A 17,174-nucleotide genomic window follows, 5' to 3' on the forward strand; every position below is an offset into this window, starting at 1 on the left:
CAGAAGGGTGAAAGGGAAAGTAAAACAAAATGTGAACTCGCTATTAACCTCCCCTCCTAAAACAAGATAATCATGACCGAGGCTTTCTTCCATGGACCATCTTGTGTTTTGGAGGTTCAAGTACTTGGTGTCACATGGACGATGTCTGCTGACGCGGATTGGTCACACTGAAACATTGTGCTTCCAAAATGGCCGAATCAAAGGTAATTACACTCGAGGGGACGGCGTGGTTCCCGACCATGTCATGAAAACACAAAGGTGACGAGCTGAAGAGTTTATTGTAAGCGACAAGTACAGGATCGATGGACAAACATGAAATAGAGATTTTACATTCATTGATGTAATGAAGGGTTCATATTTGAAGAGAAACTGTTCATGTTTATAATCATTGTTAACAATCAACACATGGCAGGAACATCAAGCAAAGGAAATGGTGAAACAGGTGTCTTGTTGGAAGAATGAGATGAGAAGATGTGAGGAGGTGTGTCCGGTCCTGGTCATGGAACTCTTATTCAACCTGATGAACCACTTGGGGTGAGAAGGAAAGATGTAATTACACGGATTGTTCATGAGATTGGTTAATCATGTCAATAAGTTATACCAAGCAGATCCTCCCTTCGACTGGATCAACAAATATTAACATTTTAGACTCAATGAGGATCTCACATACCACAACCCAAACTCTTATTACTTCATCTTTTACCATGGTATCTTGAACAAAAGAACCCGAACGAAAGGGGGAGCACTCGGTGGAGTGCAAAACCTCCGCCGCCAACACTGCTGGGTCACTCAAGTGAACCTGATATCCTATTCATTCAATTTGACGTCAACAGTGCTCACAGAGTTATAGTTTGCAACTTTCCCTTTTACTTTTAACTTTTACATACTCAATTCATTCGTTATAACTCGATTCCTTGAGACAGAAATTGATTTTACGTGGGTATATCCACCTGAAGTTCCAAAATCAGCGGAAATTATAATTTTGGCATGTTTTTTGTTGGAAATCACTTTTAACATGGAGAAACGCATCGAAATTTTGTTGAAAAAAAAGTTGCAAAATTTTTTTCTCAAACAAATTTTTTTTGGGGGGGGGGGGGTTTGGAAATCACTTTAAACATGCAAAAATGCAAAAAAAAATTCAAATACTTTTTCAAAATGGCCACCATAGCGGCCATATTGGATTTTGAACCAAGTCCAAAATCTCATGGCATGATCCGTGGACCATACCTTATCCTCCCACCAAGTTTCGTCGAAATCCGTCGAGGAGTTTTTCGGTAATACTGTTCACAAACAAACAAACAAACAAACAAGCAGTCAGAGACTGGTACTTATGAAATCGTTAACTTGACCTCTCACCTTGTCTCATAAAAGCTGTCTGGAGAGAAGGGAGCGACGCAAACCAGAAGTTTCTACGATGATTCTGCACCAAACCATCAAAAATCATAACGTCGACCGAAGCAAAAATCTCCATTTCTCCACGTGAATTCACGGAATTATGTTTGACCTCACTGTGACCTTGACCTTTGACCGATTTTGACCAAAATCTAACCAGCACGAGCCATCACCCTCCTGAATCACGTGGTGTAATTTGACATTGGCAGCTTCTTCCGTTCTCGAGTTATCGTGCCGACAAACAAACAAACAAACAAACAGAAACGGAAGGCATCAATATATTTACGAAATCTTTAGATTTCGAAACTAACAAACATACAAACAGAAAGGGGTGAAAACAGTAACCTCCGATCTTCGATGGCGGAGGTTAAATATAAAGGAAAGACACAGCTCCTGTAACTGTTACAATAACTTTTACATTCCCCATGAAATGTGATGTTCCTCTGGGAGGAATCATCACCTGTTCTCACGGTGTCACAATGATGGTTTTGATTTCACAGAATCGGGAATAGAACCCAGAATAACAAACATCAATGTTGAGTGAGATACTAAACTACCTGTCTGACGGCTGTCTCCCATCAACGAGTGGTTCATGGATTGAGAGTACAAGGTGGGGTAGGAGGTAGAGGGGTGGGGGATAGGGGAGGGGTCGGGGGTTTATAGATCTGACACAATATTTCGTGCTGCAAATAATTAATGAACAAAACAAATACTGGGTCGAGCACATGGTTGGAAATCACACAGATTAGAGATTATATTGAGATATAATAAAGTTACTTAAACATTACATCTGACAAATGAACCCCATTGTTATTGTTACATTCCCGACAACGAATCGACATGTTGTTCATCACCACGTGTGATGTATCTTGAACGAGAGTGTGGATGGATGTTTCAACGATGTTTTCCTTCAATTAATTATTCTATACATTCAGGATAATTATCGTGTGGACGTCACAGTGTTACATCATTCAAAACCTTATCAAAGATTATCAATAAATATTTTTGTAGAGTTGGTGAAATTAAATACACATTGTGAGGAATCTCGGAAAACATTCATCACTCGACATTTGTGAACATTAAACCGGAACTGCACTAACCTCTTGGTGACCCATCATCTATCGACCTTCCTATCCACGGAAGAACCACCAACGGAATCTCCTGTGGAGAAACACCGATGGGGTGGAAATGTGAAGATGCAAGACATTGATTTGTGGAAAAGAAGTTGATGGGGGTTGGGGGGGTGGAGAGATGGTGGGGGTAAAGAGAGGGGGAGGGGGAGGGGTGGGGTGGGGGTGAAGATATGGTTTGGGTAAAGAGGGGGAGGGGTGGGCGTTTGGTGAAGAAAGGAAATGAAGATGACGTGTAATGAGGAGAGGAATGTAAAGATATTCATGGAGATATTGATTCTCATTTACTGTGAAATAGTTTGGACAAAAATTACTGAAAGAAAAAGTGAAATCTCGAATGTGTGAAAATGAGATTATCAGGAATGTCACGTTTATATTTACTTCGAAGGATTTTCACGTTTGTAAAGTGTTGAAGAAGAAGACACGTCAGGTCGTCCTCGCTGATCTGGTCCATCATGATCCTCTCCTGGTTCTGGTTCCTCCATCATGGTTGACGACACAACGAAGGCCAAAGAAAGGAGCATCGTACTCAATATCAGGAACTTCATGGTCCTGCAGCACATTCGAGTGGGTTTTGTGATGGAGGTGATCCAGAGATTATTACCCTCACCAAAGGAGAGGATGTTGCATTTGGGTCCTTTTGTCTGTCTGTCTGTCCGTCTGTCTGTCTGTCTGTCTGTCTGTCTTTCTGTCCGCACAGAACTTTCGTGTTTTTCTCCACAACCAGTTGTTGGATTGAGATGAAATTTTCGACATTGGTCCGACTATTCCGATACAATGTTTTAAAGATAATAACGACGTCGAAAGTCACGTGGTTTGGCAGCCATATTTTAAAAACGGAAACTCTGAAACTGCACAAAGGAAGAAATTGAAACTTGCCACACAGCAATTCTGATGAATGAGTGTGATTTTTGCGATGTCATCGGTGCTCTTGTTATGACGTCATAATTGCCTTCTTCTTCTTCTTCTTCTGCTGCGACAACCATTATCCCACTGTTTTTATGGAGTCAGCCACTTTGCCCGAGCCTTCATAACCGGCTGACCAGGCTTGATGGTTGACAAGTTATTGCTGGAATTTGGAAATTGTCCATGGTGCTGGGTGCTGGGGATAGCTCACCTACTCTTCACAAAGGACACCATGGAATGATAGAAGATTTGTCTCCCGACCATCACTATCTTTCTCTGTTTCACTTACTGCTCTCCAAATTCTACAAACTTAAACGCTTTCTTTGTCTTTCTTAATTCTTGCCATGAGGACTTGACATCCGAACATCCTCAAGCAGAATTTCTCAATATGGGAGACTTCAGTGGACAACACAGAGAATGGCTGAAATCTTCCCACATTTTAGTTGGGGGGGGGTGGGGGGAAATCTTCCCACATCGTCTTGACCACACTACCATTACCTTGGATTTGTTCTTCACTTCCAATCAGGTGCATTTCATCTATACAATTTCACTTCCGATTCGTTCTTCTAACCACAATCCTGTGAACATCCCTTTACTTTCCCCCACTTCTCATCCGAATACTCCGACGAAACGACAGTATTGGCATTTCAATAAAGCTGACTCGACTGGTTTACGAAACTTCTTTCTGACTTTCCCTGGAAAGACATCTCCCTCTCCTTGGGTGATGCCTCCATCTCTGCTGAATGTGTACCTGAGGTTATTGTTGCAGGAATGGAGGCTTATATCCCCTTCTCTTTCAAATCTATCTATCCGACCAATTCTGCTCTGCATCCATTCGTGTAAGGGATGTCGCATCTTGAACATGGAAAAACTCTTCTTCCTCTGACTCGTATTCAGCTTTCATATCCGCCAGAAATCATTGCAAACATGTTATTCGTGAGGTGAAGCATTCCTTTATTCAAACGAAATGTGACAACTTCTCATCTTCTTTCACTAATAGATCTTTCTGGTCCTGAGCTAAAAGTATCTCCACAACTTCTGTTGCTCTAACTTTCCTTCAGTTTTCCGTTCAGATGATGCTCTCGCTGTCTCTCCGACCAATAAAGCAACTCTTTTTGTTTCTCATTTCTCCTCCAAATCCACACTGGATGACTCGAACCTTCCATCTCCCTCTGCTGATCCCCTCATCAATCCAATGTCCCTCCCCATAATCTCTTTTCACGTAGTCAAAAAAATACATCTCTCTCTCTGGATATCAGCAAAGCCGACGGGCAAGATGACATTCCTCCCTGTGTCTCAAATGAATATGCTACAGAAGTTGCACCCCGTGCTTGCTCGTTATTTCGTTTTTGTGTAAAAACCCAAACTTTTCCTCTTTCCTAGAAACATGCCTCAGTACAACCTATTTTAAAGAAAGGTGATCGTTCAAACCCTTCCGACTACAGTCCGATTGCTCTGATTTCCACTGTTTCCAAAGTCCATGAATGTCTTCTCCATTCCCATTTTCTCAAGAATCTTGAATCTCACAGTCTTCCATCTGACCACCAATACGACTTTCGCAAGGCAATGTATACAGGTGATATCCTTTCTGACATTACGAATGTCGGGGCCTCTTTTCGAGATGATGAGGAATCCTTTGTTGTCGGCCTTGATATCTCAAAATCCATTGACAGAGTTTGGCATCGGGACCTGATTTCCAAGCTTCCCTCTTTCACCTTTCCTCCTTCACTCTGCTCTCTCACATCGAGCTTTCTCTCCGACCACTCTGTCTCTGTGATTGTTGATGGTTCATCATCTCCCCCTTCCCCATCAACAGCGGTGCAACTCAGGGTTCCTTCTGTCCCTAACACTTTTCCTTCTTTTTGTCAATGACCTTCTTTCTTCCACAAATAACCAAATGCACTCGTATGCTGACGACTAAACATGACATTCCTCAATGTCTTTTACATGTGCCCCATATTCCCACACTCGATCGACATCTCGTTTCATCACAGCCACCTCTTTAAATTCGGATTTGGACAAGATCCCAGTGGGGCAAATGTAATCAAGTTAAGTTTATTGTTTAAAAAACTCAATCTCTCTCTCTCTCTCTCTCTCTCTCTCTCTCTCTCTCTCTCTCTCTCTCTCTCTCTCTCTCTCTCTCTCTCTCTCTCTCTCTCTCTCTCTCTCTCTCTCTCTCTCTCTCTCTCTCTCTCTCTCTCTCGCTCTCCCACTCTCTGTCTCTGTCTCTCTCTCTCTCTCTCTCTCTCTAAAACTCCTCTCAACTCTCCAATCTCCCTTGAAACCTCCAAAATTACACCATGTGATGAAATAAACCTCCCAGGTATGACTCAAACATCATGAGCCTGGTGTTGGCGCAGTGGTTAGGGCAGCGGCTTGGGATCCAAGAGGTCCTGAGTTCAAGCCCCGTTGGGCCACTGAATTAATACACCAGGGGGTTGACTAAGCCTTTCATCCTTCCGAGGCCGGCGAAATGAGTACCAGTGTACTGGGCCGGTGTATACCCCGGTTAAAATAGGTGTACCAGATCCCTGTGTCGTAAGAGGCGACCAGGGTTGCGTCAGGAAGGGCATCCGGTGTAAAAGATGTGCCAAATCACTATGCAGATCATACGGATGATCCGCTGTGGCGACCCCGAACGGGAGCAGCCGAAAGAAGAAGAAGAAGAGTATTACTCAAACATCATATTTACTCCTGCCTTCTTTGGCCTTACTCTTCTCCTCCTGCCTGGCTGCTCCACCTTCAACATCCTTCTCCCGATATACTCTGCTTCCCTCCTGTGCACATGTCCAAACCATCTCAATCTCGCCTCTCTCACTTTATCTCCAAACCGTCCTAACTGCGCGGTCCCCCTCATATACTCATTCCTTATCCTGTCCATCCTTGTCACTTCCAACGAGATTCGCAGCATCTTTAACTCTGCCACCTCCAGCTCCACTTCCTGTCTTTTTGTTTGCACCACCACCTCCAAACCATACAACATAGCTGGTCTCACTACCGTCTTATATACTTTCGCCTTCACTCTTGCAGCTACCCTTCTGTCTCAAATCACTCCTGCAACTCTTCTCCAACCACTCCATCCTGCCTGCACTCTCTTTTTCACTTCTCTCCCACACTCTCCGTTACTTTGGACAGTTGATCCCAAGTATTTAAACCCATCCACCTTCCCCACCTCAACTCCTTGCAACCGCACCATACCACCACCCTCCCTCTCATTTACGCACATGTACTCCGTCTTACTCCGACTGACTATCATTCCCCTTCTGTCCAGTGTGTACCTCCACCTCTCGAGGCTCGCCTCAGCCTGCTCCCTACGCTCCCTGCAGATCATGATGTCATCCACGAACATCATAGTCCATGGGGACTCCAGTCTGATCTCGTCCGTCAACCTGTCCATCACCATTGCAAACAGAAAGGCCTCAGAGTCGATCCTTGGTGCAGTCCCACTTTTACCTTAAACCGGTCCGTCATTCCTACCGCACACCTCACCGCTGTCACACTGTCCTCATACATATCCTGCACGATCCTCACATACTTCTCCACCACTCCCGACTTCCTCCTACAATGCCACATCTCCTCTCTTGGCACCCTATCATAAGCTTTCTCTAAATCCACAAACACACAATGTAACTCCTTCTCTCCTTCCCAAAACTTCTCCATCAACATTCTCAAATCAAACGTCGCATCAGTGGTGCTCTTTCCTGGCATAAACCCATATTGCTGCTCACAGATCGTCACCTCTCCTCTCAACCAAGCTTCCACTACTCTTTCCCACAACTTCATGGTGTGGCTTAACAACTTTATCCCTCTGTAATTTCCACAGCTCTGCACAGCACCCTTATTCTTGAAAATCGGAACCAGTACACTTCATCTCCACTCCTCCGGCATCCTCTCACTTTCCAAGACTTTATTAAATAATCTGGTTAACAACCCCACTGCCATCTCTCCTAAGCACTTCCATGCCTCCACTGGTATACCATCTGGGCCAACCGCCTTTCCACTTTTCATCGTCTTCATAGCAGACCTCACTTCATCCTTACTGATCCACCCCACTTCCAGATTCACTATCTCCACCTCTTCCAACCTTCTCTCTCTCATTTTCTTCATTCATCAGCTCCTCAAAGTACGCCATCCACCTTCTCAACTCAACTTCTCCTCGCTCGTCAGCACATTCCCATTTGCGTCCTTTATCACCCTAACCTGCAGCACATCCTTCCCAGCTCGGTCCCTCTGTCTTGCCAATCTATATGAATCCTTTTCCCCTTCTTTTGTATCCAACTTCTCATAAAGCTCATCATATGCTTTTTCATTGGCCTTTGCCACCTCTCTTTTTGCCTTTCGCCGCCACTCCTTGTACTCCTGCCTACTTTCTTCATCTCTCTGACTATCCCATTTCTTTTTTGCCAACCCCTTCTTCCTCATACTTTCCTGTACTTCCTCATTCCACCACCAACTCTCCTTATCATCCTTTCTCTGTCCAGATGTATCACCAAGTACCTTCCTAGCTATCTCACTCACAACTCCTGCTGTCGTTGCCCAATCATCCCACCCATCTTTACCACCATCCAACGCCTGTCTCACCTCCTCCCTAAATTTCATGCAACAGTCTTCCTCCTTCAGCTTCCACCATCTGGTCCTTGGTTCAGCCCTCACTCTCTTCCTCAACCTCACCTCTAAAGTCATCCTACAGACCACCAATCGATGCTGTCGAGCTACACTCTCCCCTGCCACCACCTTACAGTCACTAATCTCTTTCAGGTTGCATCTCCTGCTTAAGATGTAATCCACCTGTGTGCACTTTCCTCCACTCTTGTATGTCACCCTGTGTTCCTCATTCTTCTTGAAATACGTATTTACCACTGCCATTTCCATTCTTTTTGCAAACTGTACCACCATTTGCCCTTCCACATTTCTCTAGTTGAGACCGTACCTACCCATCACCTCATCATCCTCTTTATTCCCTTCCCCAACATGCCCATTGAAATCTGCTCCAATCACCACTCTTTCATCCTTGGATACACTCTCCAGCACTTCATCTAACTCACTCCAGAAATCTTCTTTATACTCCATCTCACACCCCATATGTGGGGCATATGCACTGATGACATTCATCATCACCCCTTCAATTTCCAACTTCACACTCATCACTCGGTCAGACACTCTCCTCACTTCCAATACCCTCTTGACATAATCTTCCTTCAGGATTACCCCGACACCATTTCTCCTCCCATCCACACCATGGTAGAACAGTTTGAAACAACCTCCAATGCTCCTCGCCTTACTCCCCATCCACTTGGTCTCTTGTACACACAGAATGTCCACCTTTCTTCTCTCCATCATATCAGCCAACTCTCGCCAGTCGTCGTCCCAACATTCAGAGTTCCAACTCTCACCTGCACACTTCTACCCTTCCCCCTCTCCCACTCCCTCCGGACTCGCCTTCTCCGTCTCCTTCCCCTCCTTCGCCCAGCAGTAGCACAATTTCCACTGGTACCCTGCTGACCACCGGTACCGGTGGCGGTCGTTGGTAACCCGGGCCTCGACCGATCCGGTATGGAAATTCGTTTTGTTGTCCGCATAATGATTTGGCATAGGTTTTTACACCGCATGCCCTTCCTGACGCAACCCTGGTCGCCTCTTATGACACACAGGGATATGGTACACCTATTCTAGCCAGGGCATACACTTGAATATAACCCCTCATCTCACACCTCATTGCTTGTATATAACCCTTCATCTCACCGCTCATCGCTTGTGTATAACCCTTCATCTCACACCTCCTTGCTTGTATATAACTCTTCATCTCACCGCTCATTGCTTGTATATAACCCTTCATATCACCGCTCAATGCTTGTATATAACCCCTCATCTCACCCCTCATCACTTGTATATAACCATTCATATCACCACTCATTGCTTGTATATAACCCTTCATATCACCGCTCAATGTTTGCATATCACCCTTAATCTCAATGCTCATCGCTTGCATTTCAGCCCTGTGGCTTTTTGCTCATCGCGTCCATTGTATCGTTCATCGGGTGCAGTCAGTTGCTGATTCAGTTGCCCATCATATCCATTCTGCTGCTCTATTTGCATACATTTTGTCAACTCAACAAATCAATTTGCACTTAAAACTGGGCCTTCATAAGCACCATATCGAATTGTAGTGGCTATGCTGGCTGCTACCCTGCTGGATTATTTCAACGGGTGCCGCATTTTCCAGTGGCTAAGGGTGGGCGTTGTGCCCCTCCTTCATAAAAGCACCTTCTCAGTGCCCTCAATCATTGCTTCGTTTGGGTCCTGGGTCATTGATGCAACATTTGCATCCTCTATATCATTCATATAACCCACCAGGATCTGCCTCCGTTGGTCCGCCATTGTCCATACCAATATGTTTAAATATAATTTTGACAAACGGCTTGTAATTTAGAGCTGCGTGGAGCACACCTCAGGTCCAATTCCAAACTACTGACACCAAACTGTTGCGGACCTGGGGTCGCGGAGGTACTCCGAAGGTGGGGGTATCCCTGGTTCTCCCCGGACTCACCGGGAATGGCAGGTTATCGCACCCGAAATACTTCGTGTCACGGCGTGTTGCAAAACGACTGCAAACGCCATGTAGTTTGAATACGTGATAGGATTCTCCATGTGACACCGTTCACCTAAGAACACATGATCTCCCTATTGGGGAATCACATCCTTGGAAATTATGCTTTTGTTATCTTTATTGGATTGTGATTAATGCGGCTGAGCTTTCTGATAATTAGTGGGGAATTATAACCTCCCGACAAATCAACATATGGACCTTCCTGGACAAATGGAAGAAAGTACAACCACGGGCAGATTGGAAATATAACAATAACAAGGCAAATGTGTCCAAGAGCCGCATCCTAAAGGTTTTGTCTTCACCAGAAGAAGAAGAATATAAGTTGTCCGAAGGACTATTTTGAAGCATCTTGTTTTGGATGAAAGATTCATTTTCGAAGGTCAAAACATCCGCATTTTTATCACAACAACAATAACAACAACTTCCGATATTTCATCACGTGCCTTGATGGAGCCAATAGCGAGACCCGTCATGGAGGCATGACGAGAAAATAGTGTATTTCCGAAATTACAATGCATTCATTGGAATCATCTTTAAATCATAACGTGAACTTTTCGAAACTTTAAAGCAAATGTCCGAATATATTTAAAAGTTCATGAAAGACGCTCTCAAAAAGGAACCCTCAATGCTAGGATGTGTAGCGGTGTTTAGTATTTAAGGAGATCCGGATCCTGGATATAAAAGAGCCGTGTGCTGAATCCTACAAGTTTTGTCTTCACCAGAAGAACAAGAAGAAGAACAAGAAGAAGAACAAGAAGAAGAACAAGAAGAAGAACAAGAAGAAGAACAAGAAGAAGAACAAGAAGAAGAACAAGAAGAAGAACAAGAAGAAGAACAAGAACAACAAGCTCTCTTCGAGCCAGCGTTCGCAACACGAGACGTGGCGAAAAATATATTTACAATGAGCGATGAGGTGTACTGGAGGGAGGGAGGAACTTAAAAGTTTTCATGGTGTCAAAGGGAAACTGGGGCAGTGAAAGGGGGAATGCAATTCAAAGAGTGTAAGCAAGGTGTGTATATATCTAAAAAGGGAAAACAAATGTATAAGTTGTAGACTTAACTTATGCCTTATCTACCGGTTAACAAATGCTGGTGTACTTAGCACACTTTGAACGCCAGGACAGTAAAACAAGTACGCCTTGTGATGACGGCTGTCACGGAATACGTCATCACGCGCTGATGTCTGTTCTCTAAACTGGTTGACAGGTGATGCTAACTACCCAGCCGAACACATTTAATTAAACAACAACCCCGATAGGGAAGTGCTATTCTTATTGTTCCTCACGGAGATAACTATTGTAAAAGTCCACATACGAGCGATCGTTGTATGTAAACATTTGCGGGTTTGTGCAAATGCGCGAACTATCGCGTGGCAGTCCAATTTCCGGTCTACTTCCGCTTTGCGTGGAGATAAAGTGTGGCAGAATATTGGGTCGCCAAAATAGGTGACCCTTATTGTCAGTAATTCTGTCTGTTTGTTCGTTTGTTATCAGCATAATTGGTCGTAAACGTGGGCCGATTTTGACCAAACTCGGGTTGGAGGTACATCTTATGACCTAGTGCTTTGGAAATTGTGATGGTTCCTTGGGACGCTTTGGTTCCCTTGCAACAACCGAAAAAACCTTCAAAATCGGTACCATTCACGCGAAATCAATTCCAAAAGCCATTATCCCACGTGGGGTTATGAAATTTTAAAGGAATGATCTACAGGTGATGCCCTATCAAATATATTCCGGTTTTTGTGATACATGGAATACTTTACCCACAGCGCCCCCTACAATTAGGGTATGTGTGAAAATTGGCGAAAATTGAAGGCCCCCAAGCGACCAGGTGAATGCATCGATTCGAATGAAACTTTGCAGGTTCATGGTATTCATCGAGTACTACAACTTTGCCTCAGGACATATTGACCGATTTCGCTTAGGTCAGGGGTCAAAGGTCAATAAGAGCAAAAATCGATAATATGCGAGAGCTGGAGGTGCCTTCGCACCAAATGCTACTCCTCCTAGGGTTATGGACAGATGGTCATGAAAATTCACACTAATCGTCTGGAATACATTATGCATAAATGATCGAGCCGGATTTTCGATTTAGATCTTTGTTCACCCACAGCACCCCCTCGAACTTTGGGGATTTCCAATTTCAAACCGCATTTTCGGTACTTTTCATTCAAATTGATACCGAGTTGTTAACAGCAGATGGAACTGGATGAGATTTGATATGCATAATCTTAAGGTGATTCCCTATCCGCTGTATGACATCCATTTTGCTCTATATCTTATAGTTTCCAAATGGCAACCCTCTCAACTTGGGTGTCCGAGGGCCATTGAGCATTCCTGCTGAAACTTCAAAGTACACTAGCTCCAAGATGATGGAACCGAATCGAATGAAACTTTACATGCTTATAGACAGTAACGAGTACTACAACTTTGCTCGTTTGCATCATGACCTCTTTCGAATAGTTCAGGGGTCAAAGGTCAATAAGTGCATTTTTTGGTCAAAATGTCTTTTCAAGTCCCCTGACCGGCAAAACGGCTCAACCGATCCAAACAAATTTTTGCACGTGAATACTCCCCGATGAGTCATACAAGTGTGCTCATTTGCGTAATGACCTATCTCCAATAGGTCAGCGGTCAAAGTGTCGCAATAATAACAGTCCTGCTCGGCGACCCATTGCCACCAACCGGCTTGTTTGAATATTGTTTCCTTCAAATTTATTCGATTTTGAATCTGATCATTCCAAATGGAAACTCCTTCGATCTATTTTCTATCCCCGTCGACCACCGATCGGGCGAGATATGAGGAAAAGTTGAAAGTTTGCGTGGGTGAAGTGGAGATTGTTCTGCCTGATCCTTATTCCATTCCGACCAGTAGGTGGATATGTAATCCAAGGCAGCTTCCCCCGCTCCAGTACTCTAGCATATATAATTACCTCATTCGAACACCAGGACCATTCATGGGAGAAGTGCTATAGGCCTATAAATCACTGGATGCCTGTATTTATTTCATTTCTGGCCATGTTCATGAGGTGCTCCAGAATGAAATACCCGCAGTTAGTGCTGTTGTTTTCATTAAGGGATTGGTTGTACCCAGACAGCGCGTGACCGACAAACCAAATGAACCATGGCCTTTGCCTCGATAAAACACATGACTATGTCATAGTGGCCCATTGCAATTGTATGGCAGGTTTGGGCGAGTGCCGGAGCCACGTGGCTGCAATCCTTTTGGCAATCGAAGTCGTCACGTGTAGTGGGGTTTATTCAGATGAAGACTGTACGAGTGTGAAGTGCATATGGAGCAAGTACTATAAAAAGGACGTAGTTCCATCCAGGGCTGAAGATCTGGATCTGAGTCATCCCCATCACGGTTTTACATCACATAAAAAAGGTTGAGGAAGAGAAAGGGTCCCCGAATTAAGGAAAGAAACAAACGAGAATCCTAATCCTGAAACTTGTCAGATGAATTTTTGCACTTGATTTTTCTCAATTCACTTTTTATCCTGTCTTTTCAAATAACCACCTACCTACCTGATATGAAAAATCCCTTCCTGAGTTTGGAAGGTGTGGCCCTGCCTGGAAGTGGAACCGGACCCCAGGCCTACTCTCGACCCGTCACCCACGTTCCACGCGACACGCACGACACAGACAAGACACGTCTCTTGTTTGTTGATATTCATTCAACAAAGTGGTGAATTACCACATTGATTCAAGAGTATAATGCTTTTGCAGTTAATCTGACGAAAGCATATTCTTTCGCATAATATTCAGTGCATTACAAGAACATCTTACCTTTCTGTCCTCGAATATCGACATATTTCGAGAGAAACTCGCCCACAAATCCTTCCTTCTGTGCATGTGTACCGGATGTCAGAGTTTTACCTGGCTCACAACTTCCGGATTGTGTGACGTCATGGCGATTGCTCATATTCAGTGAGGTGGCCGAGGATCTTCTGATAAAGGATATAATTAAATAAAGTCGTTCGTTATCTTCAAAAGGAATGTTTTAATAAAACCCAAACACAATAAACGACCACGAGATGGAGCAGTGGAGTCATCTCCCACCGAACACCCGGAATTTAGGTCATTACCCTTGGATAACTCCAAAGGTCACGGTTCCCTCAGCGGACCGTGGACGCCAATACCTCGACTGCGTGGGGTTGGGTTAATTGCCGAATTTCAACACACCTCAGTTCCCACGCAGTCCAGCTACCGGGGAAACCACACCCTCGATGGGCTCTGTCAAACTGGGTCACTTATGACCTCGGTTCAGTATAACCGAGCGGAATTTGCAGAGTCCGTCGGACCCAAATGAACAATTTATGGCCCGAACAGCCTTAACCAGTTCTCAATACTCACGTTGCTTGGCCAATGAAGGAAAGCACAGAAACATTTAACAGGGAATTTATTTTGCAATAATAATCGGGGAGGAAAGCACACAAAGAGCTGAGTTAAACAAACTGAAAGCAAAGCGGGCATGTATTCTAGTTATCAACACATACTTATTGAAATAACTAAGCTTACGGACTGCTGTCTGTCTGTGTGCAAATGGCTTCCACATCCGCAACACTACCCCCTCCGGTTTTTACAGACTCGTCCTGAGTCGTCAAATTCTCGTGTGGAATGCATGTGTTGGTTTTTTCCCCGAGTACGTTTTACCTACGGATCCCTGAGTGCGACATTTGTATACATGTCCCAAAAATAAATAACCTGGTGCACAACGTAACTAAACTATCAGACTCACACGGACGACTTAACTAAAATTTCCAGCGCCAAGACAGACACACAGGTGGGTCAAGAACTTATTTACATTTTTAACTACTACTTACACTAACCATGGCCCAGGACCTGTGATCTGTGGAAGGAAAAAGTCACAGTATAGTCAATCGTGCAAAATACGCAGAGGTGGGCACATGGACTGCACAATTGCACTCCCAACGGTGCAGCCGCCTTCAGGGCAGTCCCTGAAAACACCTGAATATCGATGGTCCTGGCACACATGGCTAAGATGGTGACACAGGGGCAAATGCAACAAGGGCAGCAGGCATGGGGTCAAGGCAAAGGCAGGCAAGTGAGGCATGGCAAGGCAAGTGAGGACCAGCAGCTGCAGCACAACAGGCCGGGATATTAAGCTGGCCGGCCTCTGGTATGGTCCCGTGAGGTTGTGTGGAGGGAGTGCGGTGGTGACAGCCGCTCCGAAAACAGGCTCGGAACCACCCTACCGTCTCCCCCCCAACCTATCGCCTTTGCCTGTCTTTGTCCATACCCACTCCCTTAGTTTGCAACAAGAAAACAAATTTAGACCTCTTTTTATTTTTTATTACTATTTTTTTTCCATTTATGATTGCTGTAACTAACCCTCCTACTGTCTTTGTCTGGCTAACTTATCCTGTCAACCTGGCCAACTCCCAACCCCGAAGATCCTTTTTAGAGGGGAATAAGGGAGAGACTCGTGTCCTGCCTCGAGGCCCAACAAAGCCTCAAAATAGCCTCCTCATAGTCCAGCAATCTTTTCCGGGTGGGTCCAGCGGCCTTCAGAGAGCGAAGCGATGGATGGCGTGAAGGGGTACATTTCCTATCTATCCCAGCATTTATTACACCTTAAAATATCCCCGGAGCTTTTCAACCTGGCTGTCTCTTTAGACTATTGGTTCCAGAAAGCATGATTCCTTTCGCCTGTGTTGGTGTTCCTTATAAATTTGGGCCTGGCCCTCAAATTTTCTTTCATGCCCTTGCACAATTTTGTGGCTGGGCAACGTGGCTCACTTGGCAGGCATTCCCCTTGGTGAGGTACCTTCATGAAAAAATCGTTACTCGGCGGACAAAAGTACCATTTTCTCACCAAAGAACCGCATCAACTTAAGAACTATGAAAAAGTCATGCTCCAAAAAAATATTCGCTTGCCGGAAGGGTCTTTTATGACGTCATTATGTTTAATTACATAATAATACAAACAAATCAGGAAAATATGATCACAGAATGCTATGGTTAGATTTTAAGCTGCTGCAGTTATTTTCTCCAGGTCAAGGAATATGCTGTTAATCATTGCTCGTAATAAAAAAACTGACCAATTAGGTGCTATGACGTCATCATCTCTGTATGAAAAATCTTGGTGATGATACAACACAATATTCTCGTGAAACAGATGAGACAAATAATAAAAGTGTGCTATTACAATATCTATTGCACCTCACATTGGAAGTCTGGTATTACCATAAGGATACATTAATATGTGAATAATGTAAAACTGTGTGGGCTACTCAGGAAGCACTTTCTTTATAACTGTTTTTTTTTTAATTAAAAATTTCATTGCAGTAGCTTTATTTACTTCATTGCAATGGCGATGGAGGAAAATGTCTTAAATATCACATCATAGCATTTTATGGTCCAATTTTGATACTGACTTAGTTTTACATGGTAAATAACACTGGGCTGCATTTGAAATGTATTTTTTTTCAGAGGGCAAGGTTTTCTCAACGGTTGTTATATGTCTTTTGCATGATCAATTCAGAAATGTATCTAATTTCGCTCAATCAGGTCAAGTTTTTATGCTGTCTCAATTTTTGGGAAAAAAATAATCAAAATATTTGTTTTTTTAAATTGCATTTTTTAAATTCAAAATCAGACTTCCATTGACAGAAAATGTACAAACTATACATATAATGACACAGAATGCTTTGAATGATGGAACACTATGACGTACACACGATAATTTACCTGCATGTGTCGAATAATTGAAGGAAAACATCTCTGAAACAAGCATCCACACTCTTGTTCAAGATGGATCACATGAGGTGATGAACAACATGTCGATTCGCTGTCGGGAATGTGACAATTCCAATTGGGCTCATTTGTCAAATGTAACTTTTAAGTAACTTCATTATATCTCAACATAATCTCCGACCTGTGTGATTACCAACCATGTGCTCCACACAGTATTTGTCATGTTCATTAATTATTTACAACACGAATAAATGTGTCAGTGATCAGAGTGTGGGGTGTGACACCCACCTTGTATCTTATACTGTTAATATTTGTTGATCCAGTCGAAGGGAGGAGCTGCTTGGTATAACTTATTTAAATGATCAACCGATCTCATCAACAATCCATATAATTCCATATTTACTTCTCATCCCAAGGAGT

The 17,174-nt window shown here is 43.7% G+C and overlaps 1 long non-coding RNA gene across 1 annotated transcript; it reads right to left on the bottom strand.

The window, feature by feature from the left end:
- Window positions 1-259: 259 nt before the first annotated feature.
- Window positions 260-13,847, bottom strand: LOC147009881 (uncharacterized). Its single transcript, XR_015052907.1, has 4 exons — window positions 13,824-13,847; window positions 2,904-3,074; window positions 2,493-2,553; window positions 260-528 (listed from the first exon to the last, which is right to left on the bottom strand). It is a non-coding gene; the product is annotated as an uncharacterized LOC147009881 (long non-coding RNA).
- Window positions 13,848-17,174: the final 3,327 nt, after the last annotated feature.

The sequence above is a fragment of the Eptatretus burgeri genome, chromosome 17, assembly GCF_056783735.1.
Source record: "Eptatretus burgeri isolate ZD-2024b chromosome 17, Ebu_testis_v1, whole genome shotgun sequence".
Taxonomy (NCBI): Eukaryota; Metazoa; Chordata; class Myxini; order Myxiniformes; family Myxinidae; genus Eptatretus; species Eptatretus burgeri.